At 26.8% G+C, this 19621-nt stretch overlaps 1 protein-coding gene across 1 annotated transcript in view; it reads right to left on the reverse strand.

The window, feature by feature from the left end:
• The window catches only part of LOC119668408, a 55442-nt gene extending 37894 nt beyond the window's left edge, over window positions 1-17548 (reverse strand). Inside the window, exon 1 of the mRNA XM_038077904.1 lies at window positions 17395-17548. The gene's annotated coding sequence lies outside the window, so the exon portion shown is untranslated. The remainder of the gene's footprint in view (window positions 1-17394) is intronic.
• Window positions 17549-19621: the final 2073 nt, after the last annotated feature.

The raw sequence follows: 19621 nt of genomic DNA on the forward strand, positions 1-19621 counted from the left end.
AAATTTTGAATCCTGTATTAAAGGTAAGACCAAAAATAATTTTAAAAATTTAATAAGTGTTGCTCTTTTCACGTTTCCCTTCAGTTTTATTAATCCAATCCATTTTTAATATTTTTGCTTTATAAATAACATTTTAACGCTACGCAATTTAATCAAAGTGGAGATTGTCATATCCTTAAAATATAAATAGGGTTGGTCTGGCTCTGTACATTGACTTCGAACCTTCAAAAATCGATAATGAAGTGCATAAGTTGAAGTATAAAAAGGAAGAAAGTACGTCTTACTCCTGCGTACTGACATATCGCATAAGTTTAATGAGGTAAAAATAAAACGATACTTTTTTCTTTACGCATTGAGTAATAGGGAAGAAGGCAATATAAACTTCCTGACAAATATACTGACATTAATAAACATCCATCTACAATATATATATATATATATATATACTCAAACTGCAATATATAATATATTTTAATTCATTTGAATATAATTTTTAAACCATTCTTATGTGAATACCAAATTTATTAAAGTATAGCAGCAAAATATATTGCCGGCTTAACAAAGTAAATAATTAGGCAAATTTTTCAGATACACTGTCTTAATATTAAATTACCAAAATAAGAATAATAAGGATTTTTAAAATTTTGTACCAAAATAAATTTTTACCTGCATATGGTAAAAATTTTAATCTGCAGATGTATTTATTTACACATTTACTTCCAGTTACCATGAATTTTGTAAATATTCTATAAATAATACAGTCCCTACTTTGTTTCCATGGAATTTGATGAGTTGTAGGGAATTTCTACTAACTTAACTATAACACATGTAAACAGCTGAATCACTAGAAAAATCATTTTTAACCAAAAATCTATTTAACTACAAATAAAATTCATTAAAAATAAATTTTTATAGTTAAAACTTTCTTTACTACAAAACCTTTTCGCAATAAGAATCAATTCAATTTAGTTTATTCATAAAACAAATTTACTCATAACATCAGTATTGAATATTATAGTAAAAATTTTTTCCACAAAGTACTACCATGTTTCAAGCGAAAACACACGTCATTGATGGTTGCATTTAATCCAAAGTACAGTAATCTTGATTGGTATCGAGACAACCAGACAAGGCACTTAAACCTCATCAGATAACCAGTAAAGTATCTATATATGCTGAACATACCCAAACAAAAAACAAACAAAACAAACAGGTATAGATTCTATTGGATTCGGAGAGATTCTATGTTGGGATTGAATATTATAAAAAGGCAAAGAAAGACTTTAGAACTATAACAGAAATTAAAAATGAATGTCGTGGAAATTTGGAAATGAAAAATTGGAATGTCACTAGATTAGGTTAGAGTGTCTGATTTGTACACTAAAACCAACTTGTGTACAAATAATAGCAAGTTGGGATAAGAACGTTGCTTATACGCCAAACCAAGCAGATCACTAATATAAGAATAGAGACCAAACCGGTCTATGCATAAAACAATGACTAAAAGAACAGGTACGACACTTCCATTCTAATAAAAATGACCCAAACAGACTAATCAATCAGTTACGTTCCTAGTCTTGAAAGATGACAGCGCTGTCAGATTGGTAAAAAAAAGGTACACTTAAGATATTAAACATCTTCTGTAGTGCCACAGTCATGACAAAAGTGATTATATAGTAGACTAAGTCTTAGTTATACGACACCGTAGGTTCCGATTTAGTTGAAGCAAGTGACTACTGCTATTATTTTCCAAATTGAACCAAATAATGCTTGTTAGTCTAACACAAATCTTAAACTACCCAGGCTATTTTAGCAACTCCTAAATATTTTTATTTAATAGACAGCTTAACCGTTGCAAGTGGGATATCAGTATTCGGGAAGTGAGCTTCAGAGAGTAGCGTGGTTTAGTTAAAGCAACTAACTACTATCATTCTTTTCTAAATTAAAGCAAATAAGTCATGTTATCCTAAAACACGAATCTATTCTACCCAGACAATTTCAACTATTACTAAACGTTTTTGTTAGATAGTCAGCTTAACTGTTACGAGTGGGATATATAATATCTTGGAAATAAGTTTAAGAGAATAGGTTGCCAGTAGGTTGGCTAATTCGTGATGTCCTGTATTCAGGTACCCATTTGATTTGGACACTGATAAAGCGATAAAACTCATTGAGAGAAACCGGACATTCTTGAACTGTTAAGTATGTAACTGAAGCGCCTCGTTTGAGATATTTATTGATATTTATTGATATTTATATAATGAATCTTGTTGCTCAGGACACATTTTGCTGCGTATTTAATTGACAATTCATCTACTTGATAAACACTGTTACCTCTTGGTAATCGAATCTAAATACAAACTTTTAATTTTTTTAAAATATACCAGCGCCGAATGTGTCGTCTAATTTAGACCCGCCATTATACATGATAGCCTTAAAAATAAATTAAGAACCGACTTAAATTGAAGCTGAGAAGATACCCTATAATGATACATAACTAAAATAACCGGTGCTGAATTAAGATACGGTTAAATATTGCGGCACAATAAAATTCAAAGTCGGGGTGCTACATTCCCACCATATAATAATAATACAATGGTCTTGACACTTAACTAACTTTAATTGTAAATACTTACTATAAATTAGATTCAAAATTACTTTACTAAGATCTACGTTACTTGTTGCTTATAACCTTAATGCCCCTTTTTTATGATTCATACTAATGGCTTAGTGCAACTTATTCACTAATAGCTGAGCACCTACTTACTCTGTCTGATTTTATCTTTTACTTATATTAAGTGAAGATTTAATATCTTTAATGTCGTGTTTTTACACTCAAATCAGTTTTATTTTCGCTAAACTGGATTTAGAAAAACAGCTGATGTGAGAATGGCTCATTGCCAGTAGCGACTAATAAATTTCAAGAACAAGTTTATATAATAAATCACGTTTGTATATATAGGTAGTATGTAGTTTGACTTTGTTGTATGTTTGTTTTGTGTAAACTCTTTGCTAAATTGGCTACTGTAATAAGAATGAATTATTTTATATCTCAACTGCTAAGATTCAAGTACGAGTAAACTTGAGAAGAAAACGAAAAATAAAAATTAAAAATTAACAAAAAAAATGACAAAGTTTCAAACAGTTTGTGTACAAAAGTTATTGCACTGTCTTAGTAAATATAAGCTAATTTTAAGCAGTTAGACAAGTTAAGGATTAACTACTCATTTATGTATAAATTTTCAATAGCCTTGCATTAAAGTTGAATTACAATATCAAATTTATAGGTGTGTATCTAAATCTTCTTCAATTCAAAGAAAATTTGTGGTATTACCGTATTCTCTCTCTATATTCTATATATATATATATTTATATATGCGTGTGTGTGTATGTAAGAAATTTTAGTATTCATGAAATTTCAATTTGCCCTAAGAAAGCAATGTATACCCAACGTTCTCTCTACATCTGACTATTCCAAATTTGGCAAAATGAAGGTAATATGTGTTTTACTCGTACTATATCCAATTACAATTTTAGAAGAATAAAGTAACAATAACAACAACTAAGAATATAAAGTGGGATTAAACAGACATATATAAATACATATCTATATATATATATATATATTATTATGTATTAAGATACATGAAACAAAAAGAATGTAACGCAATGTATACAGTAATCTTCTCAAGCTTTTGTTCTTGGCATGTATCTTAAAGTAATTCAATTGGCAATTTTTGTATTTGTTAGTAAAAGACGATTTTTAAGGTAATCTTGGCATAGATACAAATTCAAGTACAATAGGGTTTAGCTATTAAATAAGCGACAGCAATATCGTGATACTAACTACTCAACTGTTCATTGCAGCGAAAAAACCATTACTGAGAACGAATTCACTTATTTACCAATAATTTTGCAATTTCACAACCACTAAACTTTTAAACATTTTTTTTATTTTATTTTATTATTAGCTTTTTATATAGCTTATACACATACTACTTACGTACAAGAACATGGTTAACATTTCGCATCAACCACGTCATAGCTAATCTTAACCAAACTATCTATCATTAGCGCTACATTTTACTATAAGCAGTTTAAATTATACTATATTATTATATTATATACTATATATATAACATATTATATTAAATTATATGTATTAATATATTTATATTATATTAAATTATATATTAAAAACCAAACTATATATCATTAGTGCTACATTTTATTGTGTGCAGTTTAAATTATACTATAATATAATTATATATATATATATAAATTATATTAAATTGTATATTAAAAATTTGCAGAAAAAAAATATATATATATTATATAAAATTGTATTTTAAAAATTTTATTTTATATAACTTATATATTTAATTCAATAGCTGTACAGTAATAACTTCATGAACTCGTTTAACTTGAATACTCTATACTATAGTATATTAGACGTACTTCTAAACCCATAAAACATTCATAACTAAAAAATAGTGAAATAATATTCCAACATCAGAGAAAAGAGAACGGATGTAAAGATAGAAGATGAATATGAGTAGCCATACTAAGCAATAAAGCATCTAAAATAAGTGTGCATATATATGTTTGAAATTGTGGATAATGTATCATCATCATTAAATGTTTGATATAATATATGCATGATATTTCTAAGATCTGTTGAATAAAATCCATTTCGCACTCGGAAGCTGAACGTTTTAGAAAGGTGTTAAGATAGTAACGATATTTCAGTAGTTTTCAGGATATACCTATTAATATTTTTAAAACAATGAATAAAAACAAAAGTTTTATACTTTACTAATATATATTACGAGTATTATAAAGTTATCAAGATATCTCAGCAGAATCGTTAGATTGTGATATATGCCTCGCCATTTTATATTTGATTTTTAGTGAAATTACTATATTATATTATATTGCTAAGTCACAAGTATATACGTGTCAGATACAAACTATTCGTTTAATTATTTTATTATAGTGAAATCAAACCACCTCAATTTGTATATAGTCACTTAAACCAACTGTAGTGCACTTCTTTACCTGATTACTAAAATTTTGTAAAAATTTCACAATATTGCATCAGATTCACTACTAAAACAAAAAAGCACAATATGAAGACCCAAAGACAAAGACTTTTTCTTCTATTTTTGTATCTCAGACTTTTTTCTTCAATTTTATAGGACTTACCTATATTTATACTTATACATGATATTAATGCTATATACTTAGCGATGTATGTGTGTATCTCAGCTGGCATCAGCTGTTCATGTTTCTGTTTTTATTTTCATGTTTTTAATTTTTATTTTTTCTCGTTTTAATTTTTGTAATTTATTTTACTATACATTTTAGTTGGATCATATGGTGATTTATCTTTGCATGTATATCCCTTCAGTCGTGGCCGGACATGCCACAAATTCTCTCATTTCACTAACTGAATTTTTGTAGAACACTCATGCTAACTCAATCGTTGTTGCTTTTGTAAGTACATTGTTATTTCTACCTGTTCGTATTTTTGAGATACAATACTCGTTTTAATATTTTTATTTTCTTTTTATTTTTATAAATTACTTCGGTATTTCGCTAATTCTATAGCATCAAACCCTTGTCTTTTAGTGACAGATAAACAAAAAAAATTTCATGAAACTTTTTTGTGGTTTCGGTAGCCTCTAATAATCTATTTCACAATCTTGTGTTTTTCAAGAAAGTAAAGAAAAGATCTTCACATAAAAGAGTAGAATTAGCATATTAATTTTGTAATAAAATTGAAAACTGAAATCAAATTCTAAACATGATCAGATCTCTGCTAAAGATATAAGCTAATTGTAAGGCAGAGTAAGTTAAAATCCTCATATTACAATTATCAGTAATAGGTTAGGATTTTAATAACTAATATATAATATATGATTAGATACAAACTAAAACGTTATCATTAATGTACTCTAAATCCCTTTGTTTAAAGAATATCTTGGAGTTGATAAAGCTAACATTATTTTTAGTACTAACATTCTAATTAAAATACGAAATAAATAATTATACACATCAAATTATTAAGAGCATAGCAATTTAAATGGATCTTCTGTACCCAACAATATATTTATACTAACTTCATTGAGTCGTCTAATCTGCAGTATTGTCATTTTTCATAAATAAGTATAGTTTAACATTATAAATGTATACATAATACGCATAAGACAAGTCTCTAATCAAAACTACCTGCTTAATGAAATCCAAAAATTTTTTTATCTAAGCATTCTTTTATACCAAGACAGCACTATAAACAGCACTATGAGACGAGTTTTTTCAATTTTCTGATGAGAGTAGGCATATTAAATTCTTCACCTGGTCCATTTAGATACGAGAGATATACCATTAAATTATTAAAAAGCGCAATCGTGATATGTGACCTATGAAATTGATTGTAGTGTATTGAAGTATTAAACGTGGACTCTTAAGACGTGTATCTTTAACTAACGTAGAATATTAAGGTCGCAAACCTGAAGAAACGCCAGGCCACTGTCTATATCTCACAGAATCTACAGATTACAGTGTCCTTGAGTCCCAATATTAAAAGCTGATACTTAACAGGAGCATGTTAAATTCAGAAATTATGGATTTGTCTGTATACAGTCGTAATTACAGTTAGAATAACATTTTCATGCAGATTAAAATAGTTTAAAAAGTAAATAACCTGCTAATTAGATTCAGTTCTATAAACACAGTTAGTATACCCTCCTTAGCTATTTCATTATCGTCGCATCCTATAGCTTCACCTCATATATAACTGTATTTAATATTAAATATATTAATGTGATATTTTAAAAATTTATTAATATACAAAATTTTGTGTTGTTTATTGCATAAACCACAAATGAGCACTCATCATCACCTGAAAATAACAATTTAAAATTTGTTTATTTACAAACAAAAAGAAATTCTTTTAAGAATTTATTTTGAATTAATGCCAAATTTTGTTATCTGCAAGCAAAACAGCTGAAAATGTTTATATACAATTTTATTTTAATTATCTTATTAGTAGAAGTAAAAAGAATAAAATAAAATGTAAGTTATTCACAAAAAGTATTCAGAATGAAAAAAAAAATAATCTAAAATCTATGAAACAAACCGATCAAATGAACAAACTTAAAGTACTCATATACGACACTAAGATGTCGTATTACAGTTATATTGAATACATTAATTATAATTAATATTAATTATATTAATTTATAATTAACATTAAAATTGTTGTTCTTAAAAACCATAAAATGTCAAAGACAAATCCTTTAAAGAAAAAAATATTTTTACAGAAATTTTTCTCATATATAATTTTTATATTAGTGCAGTTAGCAGGCATTTTTTTTATAAAGCTATATTTATTTGTTGTTTTTTTGTCTTTAGGTTTTTTTATATTAGTGCAGTTAGCAAGCATTTTTTTTATAAAACTATATTTATTTATTTTTGTTTAGTGTTTGCTAAGTTTGGCACTGGCTATATCAAAATAAATAAATATGTGCATAAATAAGATAATGGAGCTTATTTTTGCTCGAACTTCAGTTTTTTAGGTCATTGTTAAGATTGGCACTGACTGCATGCATAAGTAACGTAATGGGATTTACTTATTAATCGACATTTATTCAATTTAATGAAGACAATTATATACTACTCTACTCTAATAATACATTAATTACTGTAGTAATTGTTGTTGAGAATTTTTTGTTATAAATGATCAATAATTTTAATTATTCACATCAAGTGGACCAACTTTTGACAAAACACTAGTACTTCAGAAAATATGTAACCCAGTGCTACTGAGGGAATGATCTTAGGGAATCCGATACAATTATAAACTCGATCGTATATGAGAGGAAAAATGTAATAAAATATATTAAATTATTTGAGGTGAGGTACCATCTACAGAAACGGCATCCTATATAATTAGCCAAACAAGCACCAACAAGTGAACGTTGTAAAAACCGACCGAGGAAAACATTGATAGAATAGATAAATATGAATAGATGATTGGATATGCACTAGTCCATAAATAACTGTAATGCCAAAAAGAAATTTTTGTAATTATATTTTTAAAACTTAAAACTCATAATCTTTAACCCCACTAATTTAAGTCCATAACTAAAAAATTTCTTAATACTAATTTTTTCTTAAAACCTCTTAAATTTGCAATATCTACCGTACGTAGCTCATTTAAAACAAAAATTATTTGCACTTTTAAATTTTTAAATTTCAGCATAAAATATTAGAAAAACTTTTAATACAGAAATTTGTTAAATTATTTTTTATTTTTTTTTTAATTTTAATGTTTGCAAATAAAAATTTTTCTTTATTTTTGAACACAAAATAAAAAAAAATTGATATAAAAATAAATACAATCATTTTGTCCTTGAATGAGGTTAATATCTTTAGTGTATATATTCATATAAGGTCGGATAGAGAAAAGTATTTATAAAAACTATATTTTATTTTGTATTCTCCTGTGGTCTATTGCATCATTTGTCTCGGGAAAAATTTAATATTTAATTAAATTTATTTTATTTATTTCTATAAGGAAACAAAGCTTATGAATTATTTCGTAGACTTTGCCATGGCAAGAAATGACATTTCTTAAGGTCATTATTCCTAATCAATAAAATTATCAACTTAATGTTATATATTTATTTACATATATAAATATTTACAACTTCAAAAAACACTGATATCAAAAAAAGCACTGTCAAGCAAAAAAGTTTTCGAATTTATATGACTGCATCCTTGGCAATGAGCTTGAGTAAGGCCAGAGTAGGTGGCGTGAAAAAATGTCCTTGTAAAAAATTTTTGAATTTTTTATTGATATATAAGATTTAAAATAACATTCGTTAAAAAACATTTAAAATTGAAAATTATCAATTCAGAGTTTGAAAAGTCTTGAATTTAAGATTTTATGTTGTTATTTATTAATAACAATTTTTGTCACACATAATATTATTTCCAATACAATAGTTTAAAAATATATTGTATTTAAAAGTTAGCAACATACATATTTTTTTTATTTTTTAAGTAAATATTAAAGTTCTTGGAAACAATTGAAAATTGAAAGTTTTTAAAACTTCAGTTAAACTTCAACCTTAAATTAAAAGTTAAGTAGGATCAAAAGTACTAACAAATTTTTAAAGAACTTGTAAAAAATATCCTACTCTTTCATTAAAAATATCAAAAACGAACTCAACAGTCCCTACAGAAACTAAAATATGCTACATAAAAGGTGGTGACTGAAAGAGTATGTTACCTATTATTGAACTATGATAGAGAGTTTAGGATCAAGGTCTACACAAACAATGTGATGTAATCTGAAGAGATTTGAAAAGTCTCTTCTTAAAATATCAAAACCGTATTCAGTGTAATTAATAAAATCAACCTCAATAAGGTAAACTGATAAACTCAACACCTCTTTAATGAACTACTTAATTAACTACTCCAAACATCTGAATTTCATTAACCCAAATAGGACCTAAAACATGAACAAAGAATATAAGTATAAGTTTCTTCTTTATTTAATTTTTGTAACGAAATATTATGATATATTTCATTAATAACCTCAATTAAGAGATTTCCTATAAAGACATCACAAAACATAATATTTTGCATAAAATTGTCACTTCTTTTATCACAAGTTTTATCAATGGCTTTAATGTGTATCCGATTTCAAGTAGGTGACTTTCTTTACCAACATAACGCATAACATAAGAATGGATACATCACTTCTTATAATATGAAGTTTATGAAGTAGTCCCAATCTGTGTCTTGGTTCGTTTTGGAAGCTTATTCTAAAGATAACAGAATGCATAATATAAGCTGAGATATAACACTGTCACTTCTTATATCATAAGATTTATCAAAAGTCTATTCTGTGTGCGGGTTTCATTATGAAAATTGTTCTGAAGATAACACAATGCATTATACAATACATAATCGTTATATTATAAGGTTTAGCCATGGCTTTAATCCGTATACGAATTTGATTAAGTGTTTTTCTCTAAAAATAACACAATGCATAACATAAGAATCTATATAACATTGTCACTTCTGATATCATACGATTTATCAATAGTGCCAGTTCGATTACGCCCCGGGTTCGATTAGAAAAATCATAGAAATTAATATTAGATGGGTACTTCTTGTATTATGTTATTTATTAGTAATCTCAATCTGTGTCTAAGTTCTATTAGAAGATATTCTCTAAAGATAACACGATGAATGGCATAAGCTACAATATAAAGTTGTCACTTCTAATGAAATTCACATAGAGATTATGGTTAATGATCCACTTCAACAAAAATATAAAAAAAAATATATATATATATATTGTTGGAGTGGATCAATAACCATAATCTATATGTGAATTTCATAAGAAATCCTTATCTAGAATCTTATCTAATCCTTATCTAGGATTATGAGATCTTACCTTCTTCAAACAAGATTTGATGTATGCAAAGATGAAGTAATGTCCACACCATTAGTTTAGTGCTTATCAATAACCTTAGTCTAAATATGTCTGGATTTGATTAGAAAATTTTTGAGGGATTATATTATTATTATATTATAATAATAATTAAGTTGTGTTGTTGTTGTTGTTATGATTTGAGTTAGTGCTATTGCGCACTTTTACTCTATTGTGGCTGGGGGCGTATCCCTGCCCCACACTAAACTTTAACTATACTAGAATCATTATCATTTATTTATTTTCTAACTGATGACTGACCGTAGATCAGCATATCTTCCTGTGCGTTCTGAGGTGGACTTAAGGTTTGTTAGAGCGGGATTGGGCAACCTATCAACTTTTGTGAACAATTTTAGGGCTCTGTCCTTGATATACTTTTTCACTGAGTCAATTCTTAAATCTCTATGCATGTCTGTTGTTCTAATATACCAAGGAATCTTAATTAATCTTCTTAAAGCCAGATTTTATGCTATCTATAATTGCTTTATAGCAATATTTGAGGCTTTGCTGTAAGTTACACACCCGTACAGTAGTGCTGGCCTAATTATTTGAGTTATGTTTGAAATAAAATTTATTTTTAAAAATTAAATAAAGTATTTAACATATTTTAAATAAGAGAAAAACTTTTAAAATAAAAGCAAAAAAAATTAATTGATGTCAGTTTATAATTAAGTCATTTTTTATATTAAGTACTATAAAATACAAATGGTTCATAAAAAAAAATAAAACATATTTTCAATTAAAATCTGGCATGGGAACTGAAATGCCCGTTCAGCAAATTAATTGCATTTCCGTTAATCATTGCAAAATAAAAATTTCGTCTATATGAAAATATAAATCTATTAAAAATGTTAACTCATAGAGCAGCGCAATTAAAGTCCATAAAAGTGTTTTTGCCATATTTTTATTTTGACCTTTGCGTGCTCGATTTGTTTGGGAAATTTTCCTATCAAGCAACTACCAGAAATGAGTAAGCAAATCACGCCAAACTGCAAGGCAGGCAATTCCCTGTTAATTTCTTTGACCGCCCATGCCAGTGCATTCAGCCAGCAATTGTGATTCAGTAGCTGGTGGCTGATGGCTCTTAGCTGATGGCTGTTGGCTGATGGCTGGCCTGACTTAATTTAGTTACATCGATGTTACTTTTTGCATATGAAAATTATGTTAAATTACGATTCATGGTAACACACACACATACACACACACACACGTATACGCACATATAACAAGGCGTTTAGGTAAATGTGTGAAAATCATGAAGTGGAATCATGGCGGATAAGGTTTCGCCGTTGTTTGGAACGAAGTTGTGTATGCTTGCCATGCATGCGATGCATGCGCTTAAATTCTATTTGGCCCATCTTTTTTTCTTTTGTAGGAAATACACACAAAATGCAAGTGTAAGCAATCTTAACTTTTGAAAATGCATTTTCTGAGATATTAAATTTTCGTTGTAATGAAAAACAAATTTTGTTGAATTTGTTGATTTAAGAAGGGAAATTAAAACGAAAAAAAGATGATTCTAGTAAAAAAGTACATGAAATCTATATAAGCATAAAAGCATAGAAAAGTACATGCACGTGAAAAGTAGAAGTTATGACGTAAATGTGGAAAACGTGCTCTTCTCTCATTTCTTCGAGTAGCGGTAGATTTATCATTTCAAAGGCATATCTGCCTTCCTGCAATGCAGTGAAAACATAATTCGGTTTTGGATATTTCTTACATCGCAGACACATTTAGATTTAACTTATAAAAAGCGATAACAAAATTGGAAATGCCATAAGGAAAAATAATAACTAAAAGTAGCTTCTGTAGTGGGTCTAATTAATAGACTAAAGCGAAGGGCTGCTACGGGTATAACAAAATTGGAAATGCCATAAGGAAAGATAATAACTAAAAGCAGTTTCTGTAGTGGGTCTAATTAATAGACAAAAGCAAAGTGCTACTATGGGTGGTTTGAAAATCTTACAGATTGTATCTTTTGTAATAACTTTTAACCTTTTACATTCACACTACATGAAAGTGCTTGCTTTGAAATAAAAATGTCACTCATATTCGTAACATATATAAATCATTTTATATGCGTTTTGTAGGGTTGGGCACTGTATTCAAAATCAATGTTTTCTTGAAGTAAAAATGTCAATTGTTAAAGTGCAACCATTACCATCAATAATTTTTAATAACTTTTTAACATTGAAAATATATTATATGAGTGTTTCTACATATATAAGATATTTCTTATAATTTACCACAATTTTGACATCAGTAGTCTGCTTTTTTTAACATTAAAATATTTACGTTTTCTACAAAAATATATAAATTTAATGGAACTATTATTTGAAATAGTTGTACGTCATTTGAGCTGCTTTTTCTACATGCATTAAAGCTACATTTGTTGCAGTAGACGAACCGAAAGTAAAATAACAGGCAGAACACACAAAAAGTGATTAGTTATAACAACGCCAATTAGTGTAAAAATACAAAAAACACAAGTTAAATGCGATCACCAAATAATTTGCAAATAAATACAATGCAATTGCTTAATGTCTGTATCAACTAATATAAGATTTCTCCTATGTTTACGTCAAGAATTAAATCATTCCTTATGTTTGCTCCCATATTTTGTTTCAACATAAATAATCAAAAGGATTGCTTTTCCTGAGATAAGAAGAGCCACCTGATTAATTATAGCAAGGGACCATAATAGTTTTCGTTAAAAAAATTAAAATTGACCAATACTTCTTATCATTCGCATTTTAAAATAAAACTCAAAAAATAATAATTTTTTTTTAATCATATTTTTCAAAAATAATTATTATCATATGCTTTTTATTTTTCCACACTCGAATAACTGTTATTTTGATTTAAAAATTAGGGATCGTAACAGTTATCATAAAAAAAAAAATAAAAATCACCGTATAACTGTTATCACTCGCATTTTAAAATATAACTCAAGATATAATAATTAAATTTACTTTATATATTATATTCATCAAAACTAATTATTAACATATGCCTTTTATTTTTTCAGCCACAAATAACTCTTACACTCTGCTTTTTATTTTAAAACGCACAAATAAGTTTTTTTTTGACTTATAAATAAAAAAATCAAGAATAACTTTTATTTTTTAAATCAAAATATAACTCACTAATATTTTTAAAAAAGAAAATATAAAATACATTCTTCATACAAAGTAGTTGTTTTTGTAATTTCATACGAAATGTGTTGAAGGGTTTCAATCCTAATATTAATGAGAAAATTTTAAACTACGGGGTTTTAAAAATACATTCTAATACTTTTTTATTATTATCACGGTTATAATATTATTAAAAAACTAATATTTTTAAAAAAGAAAATATAAAATACATTCTTCATACAAAGTAGTTGTTTTTGTAATTTCATACGAAATGTGTTGAAGGGTTTCAATCCTAATATTAATGAGAAAATTTTAAACTACGGGGTTTTAAAAATACATTCTAATACTTTTTTATTATTATCACGGTTATAATATTATTAAAAAATTTAATACTACGAGATTTAAAAAGCACCAAAATAGTGCATAAGCCATTAGAATTTTTGGAATAAAATAGATATACATATATCTACTGCAACTAAATATAATTACAAAAACCCCTACCGATATGCAAAAATTTTCTCAACACATAATTGTTATTACAAAAATACTATTACAAAAAAACAGGAAATCTCTATTGTAATAACATAATTGTTATTACAAAAATACTATTACAAAAAAAACAGGAAATCTCTATTAACTTCTTATGATACGCACAATATCTCCAACATATCCAAACGAAATGAGAATTTTAAGTTCAGTAAAGTATATAGATTACGAAGTTTACTAATGAATGATTTATATCTACTAAAATAATATCCAATATCTAATAAATATTTAACTTTAAATAACACACATAAATACTAGGGAAATACAATATAACAGTTACGAAGTACCTCGTACTCCTAGCATTTTAGTACAGATAATTTAAATTTTTCCTTTAAATTTTAGAAAAACAAGTACTACTTGCATTTTTTTTTGTTGTGGTTATATTATTACATACCATATATACATTTCTAAATTTTAAGGTTTTAGTATACAGACTTTTACATTACATTGAATTCTTTGGTTAATTTGATGACATTGAAAAAATGTTCGTACTCGGCAATTAGATACACATTACGGTTGTGTGAGTTGTTGTTTAAATACCGTAGAACCTTGCATTCTTTTGAAACATTAAAAAAGGATATGTTTTCATGATATATACACATTAAGTATAGGTACATATATTAGTATGTACACACAAAGCAATCATACGGGTTTGCTCGTACATATGACAGGAAAGGTAACAATAAACCCGTCAAATTATAAATTTATATGGAAAGGATTTGCTAAGGGTTGTTTTAAAAATGGTAGGTGGTGATGGATGTGATAAGCAAGTTTGAAAAATATACCCGATATTCAGAAATTTTATATAAATTATAAAAAAATTCAAGAAAATATTAGAACATGAATTTTATTTATTTATTTCATTTTCATATTTAAATTTCACATAAAAAATTAGTAAGTAAAAGGAAATTATTTAAAGTGAAGCTATTATGAAAAGAAATACAGTATTATAAACTATTAAAGTACATAAATCCTGAAGGTGACTAACGGTTCTAATCATTTAAGGAAGTACTATGCTAATAGATGGAAGTCCATTAAATAAATACTAAAATATGTCACTATTGGCGGTTCAGGTAAACACGGGACCAAAGAGCTGCTGCGCCCATTTGACTACAAAAAACACCCTTAGTAGAACAGAGCCGAGACTATTGACAAATCTATGGCTACTAATTTATAAGTTTGTTCTGTGCGACTAACCCCGAGACGTGAGAGTGGGGATTTTCTTTTTCTCATAAATATTGATATATGAATGTTGATGTGAAAAAATAGTAACAACTTTATACAAAAGCTCACCAATAATATCTGCATCAGTGACTACTTTTACTTTAGTAAAAGTACCTACTTTTAGTAATGTGTAGGTACCTTAGTAGGTGTAGATGAAGTATATGTCACCTACTCTTGACAGATATTAATATTAAAATGTAGCCAATAGTTTTTTTATCTCTTTGTCTATTTACTCTTAAATATATTACACTAAAACACTTATCGAAATACTTTTTAGTAAGACATGATACGGCAATAACAGAACTGCATAGCTTCAAGGGTACTTCTCTAAGGGGTGTAACAATAGCAAAATATATTATTTACTTAATTAAATTTATTTAGTTAAAAAAAAATATGTACTCTCTCTTTTTACACTTAACTCAAGCAAGCAATTCGTTTAGAAATAAATATATTTAAATAATCGAAAGTCCATGTATCAGCTAATGGTACTAAAATCGTACAAAATAAAAAAGTACCAGCTAACAGCACCAAATACAAAAAAACCAGAAAAATAATTATACATAATATTTTATGAGAATTATGTATAAATAATTTATATTTTGAAAGACACTTGAACTTAAAAATGTTAATATCAAATTTTTCAGACCATTTTATACAAAGAAAGTGTTTTCTATTTTTCAATTAATGTTTTAATAATAGCTTTTAATTATTTGGTAAAAAATTTACTGTATTGAATCTCTATATACGCCGTTGTCTAGAACTCAAAATTATTGAAATATATAGTAATGAAAAAAGTTATTTAGAGTAATAGTATTTATTAAGATCGAATATATGATTTCTTGAGAAATAAGCTATATCTGCATATAGAGTAAAAAAAAATTTATTCAAAGTAATGAAACTTTCTAAAATCCATTCTCATATCGAACTTAGCTATATAATTTGTCTATAACTGTATCAAAATATGAAGAAAAAAAGTTACTAAATCACGTAATCAATTAAAATTTATTGTCAAATCGTTCTTAGCTATATAATTTATCTAGAACCAATCTATATCAAGATATATAGTAGTAGAAAAAGTTGCTCCGAGTAATGAAATTTAACAGAATGTCTTTTTTTATTGCGCTTATATAATTTGTCTGGAACTAAAATATATATGGAAATATAGAGTAGTCAAAATAGTTATTCAGTTATGAAATTTATTAACACCCATTTTCAAGCTTAGCTATATAGTTTGTCTAGACTAAGCTATAGCGAAATATAAAAAATTGAAACAAATTATTTAGTGTCATGAAATCTATTAAAATCCGCTGTTAAATCGAGCTTAACTATGTAGTACGTCTAGAACTAAGCTATTTGGAAATATAGAGTAGTAGAAAAAATTACTTAGAGTCATGAAATTTACCAAAATCCATTGTTATCGGACTAAGCTATATAGCTAGTCTAGAACTAGGCTATAAAGAGATATAGAGAGGTGGGTTGCTCAAAATAATGATATTTAATAAAATCTGTTGTCAAATCACTTCGGTGAGCAATCAGATTCTGGGTTAAGAATTTCAAGAATATTAGTTGATAAAAAAAATCATGACTGGATAAAAACATATTTAATTTAGAATAGTTGTGAGTTCACTCTTTTAAATGTTTCTGTTTTTTTGGAAAGGTTTATGTAAAAATAAAAAAAACAACATAACGAAAAATAAAATGTAAACAAACAATTTTAATATTATTTTTAAAAATTTTATTTATTCTATGCACGAGGGACTGACTGACTGCTCACTTTATTCTGCCGCTAAAATCATGAAGCTGTGACCGAAGAACCACACAAACAATTCTGCCTCCAAATGCATCGTTGCACATTTTTTGTATTTATTTATAATTTTTTATATATATTTTTTTTTTTTTAATTATTTTTTAATGCGTTAATATTAATTTATGCGAAAACAAAATGCTTTAGTCTCTATTAATTTATGCATATGGACTTACCTTATTTGAATGCAAATTCTATGCTCAGGTTTTCAGCTTTTGAAATTATACGTTATAGGCTATTTCCGTTTCCTTTTTGCTAAGCAAACTGGGAGCTTTTTTATTTTTGAAATAAAAGTTTTGTTTATTGATTTTATTTATATTTTCTGTGTAACAGAAATGAATATTCTTAAGCAGCACGGTTTAGAAATGCTTTAGCAATTTTATTTTAAAAATTAATTAATTAATGCACAAATTTTACTTTAACTATTTACTATTTTAATTATGGTTGTTGCTTTTTTTTAAATATAAATCTCAATTAAGTGAAAAATTCAACTAAGCTGCAACTGTGTGCGTTTCGACTGACAAAGAGCGAATGACGTTCGCTTGAATTTTACCAGTTTGCTTCATTTTCTTGCACTGCTTTGTGTATAGCTTCATTTTCTATTTTGCTGTTTTGCGTTTTCTTTTTTCCTTTTGTTTTTGCTTTTGTTTTTTATAACTGAAACTCTTCCCCTAGTTTGATCTCTACTGTGTTTTGTTGTGTTTTGTTTTGTTTTGCTTTGTTGCATTTTGTTTTCATTCTCAGCTGTTTCTGTTTTGTTTGTATACAAAAATCATATGAAAATTCATTCTGCTTCCCCTGCTCGCAGAAGGAGAGAGCGTAATTATTTCAAATCTCTTCTTGCTGTGCAGAAAGCAGCTGTGTGCATTCATTGATGTGGTAGTGCAGGGTGTGTAAAGTATAATCTCAGTCATTGGAATATTAAATTTATGGATTTTTTTAATAATTTTTATGAAATTAAAAATTAAGTTATTATTTATAAATAATTTGTTTTATTACTATTTCAGAAAGTAAATTTATGTGTGCACAGATGTACGTAAAAGGAAAAAGGGATTAGACCGTGTACGACTTCGAGTAAATTGAGGTAATTAAATTCAAATTTCCTAGGGATTTTTTGCACTGCACTTATGTAAATATTTATTTATTTATTTATTGTACTTATTTATTATTTTTGGTTAAAAGTTTTCAAATTTATTTAGTTATATATTGAACATCTTTTAAAATTTTTACAATGGTAACACCTAATTTACCTAATTTTTATCTAATTTACCCTACTTCTAAATTCTGGTAAATCCCAACATTTGCTGCCATACCAACATAATTTACTACTTCCCTCAATTTACCATCAATTTACTCAAACACACACGGCCTTAGTATCCCGGAAAAAAATTTCAATATTATATGAAAATAATATTTCCAATTATTAAGACAAATATTTAATATTTTCGTAAGTACTTTGAAAATTATATTATTAATTTTTAAACTTGAAAATATTTAATAGGAAGTTTCTACTAAAAATATTTTTTGATGTTACTTTCGTTATTTCATTAATCATTTTTATGTCAACGAACCGACTTTAATGCCTTTGAAATCGTGAATTCACAAGCCTTGCAATACATTCATTCTAGCGTTTCTTTAGCATTTCTACAACTCTCCAATAGATTTATCTTTGACCTTAAAATATACCTCAGTTTAGGTTATGATTTTTTTATAGGAACCAAATTTCTTTCCTGGAGCATTGTTTTGTTGTCTGTGAACAGATAGTAGACGCAGATAATAGCCCAATCTAGGGAATATGTTGTGTTCTGCTTTAATGTAAAAGCAATTTTTTAACAATTTTACATACATCATTTAAAATAAGTAAATATAATACCTTCAACGTATACATAACATATGTAACAGAAATTATAGTTTGCGAGCGGTCAAGTATTATTGAAAGAATCTACAATGGACCAATTTTACGCTCTTATAAAAATCAATAGCTAGAAACTCTATCTCTAATTTTTGACACCAAATTTAAAAAAAAAATTATTAAAATTTTTTTTGAATATATTTTGTTAGTTTAGTTAAATATAAAAGCTTCTATATAATGCAAATATATCTTTCTGAAATGAAAGAAATAAATAAAGTAATTAAAAATCAACAGAAGGTAATTTTTAAAATTATTTTTTATATAAATTATATTGTTAAATTATATGTGAATTCCATTAGCAGACAATGAACCCATAAGATTATTATTTTTACCTACAATATATCCATACAATATCACCAGTTTCAGTCTTTAAAATGAACTATTTCCCCACATTTTCCTGCTCATGCGCAATACATACGATAAGAATTGTTTATACATAATCGATGTTATCATCTTACTGCCTTGTGTTTTCTTTTACCCCTTCTCCGTTT

Source organism: Teleopsis dalmanni, chromosome 1 (genome assembly GCF_002237135.1).
Source record: "Teleopsis dalmanni isolate 2A chromosome 1, ASM223713v2, whole genome shotgun sequence".
NCBI classification, from domain to species: Eukaryota; Metazoa; Arthropoda; class Insecta; order Diptera; family Diopsidae; genus Teleopsis; species Teleopsis dalmanni.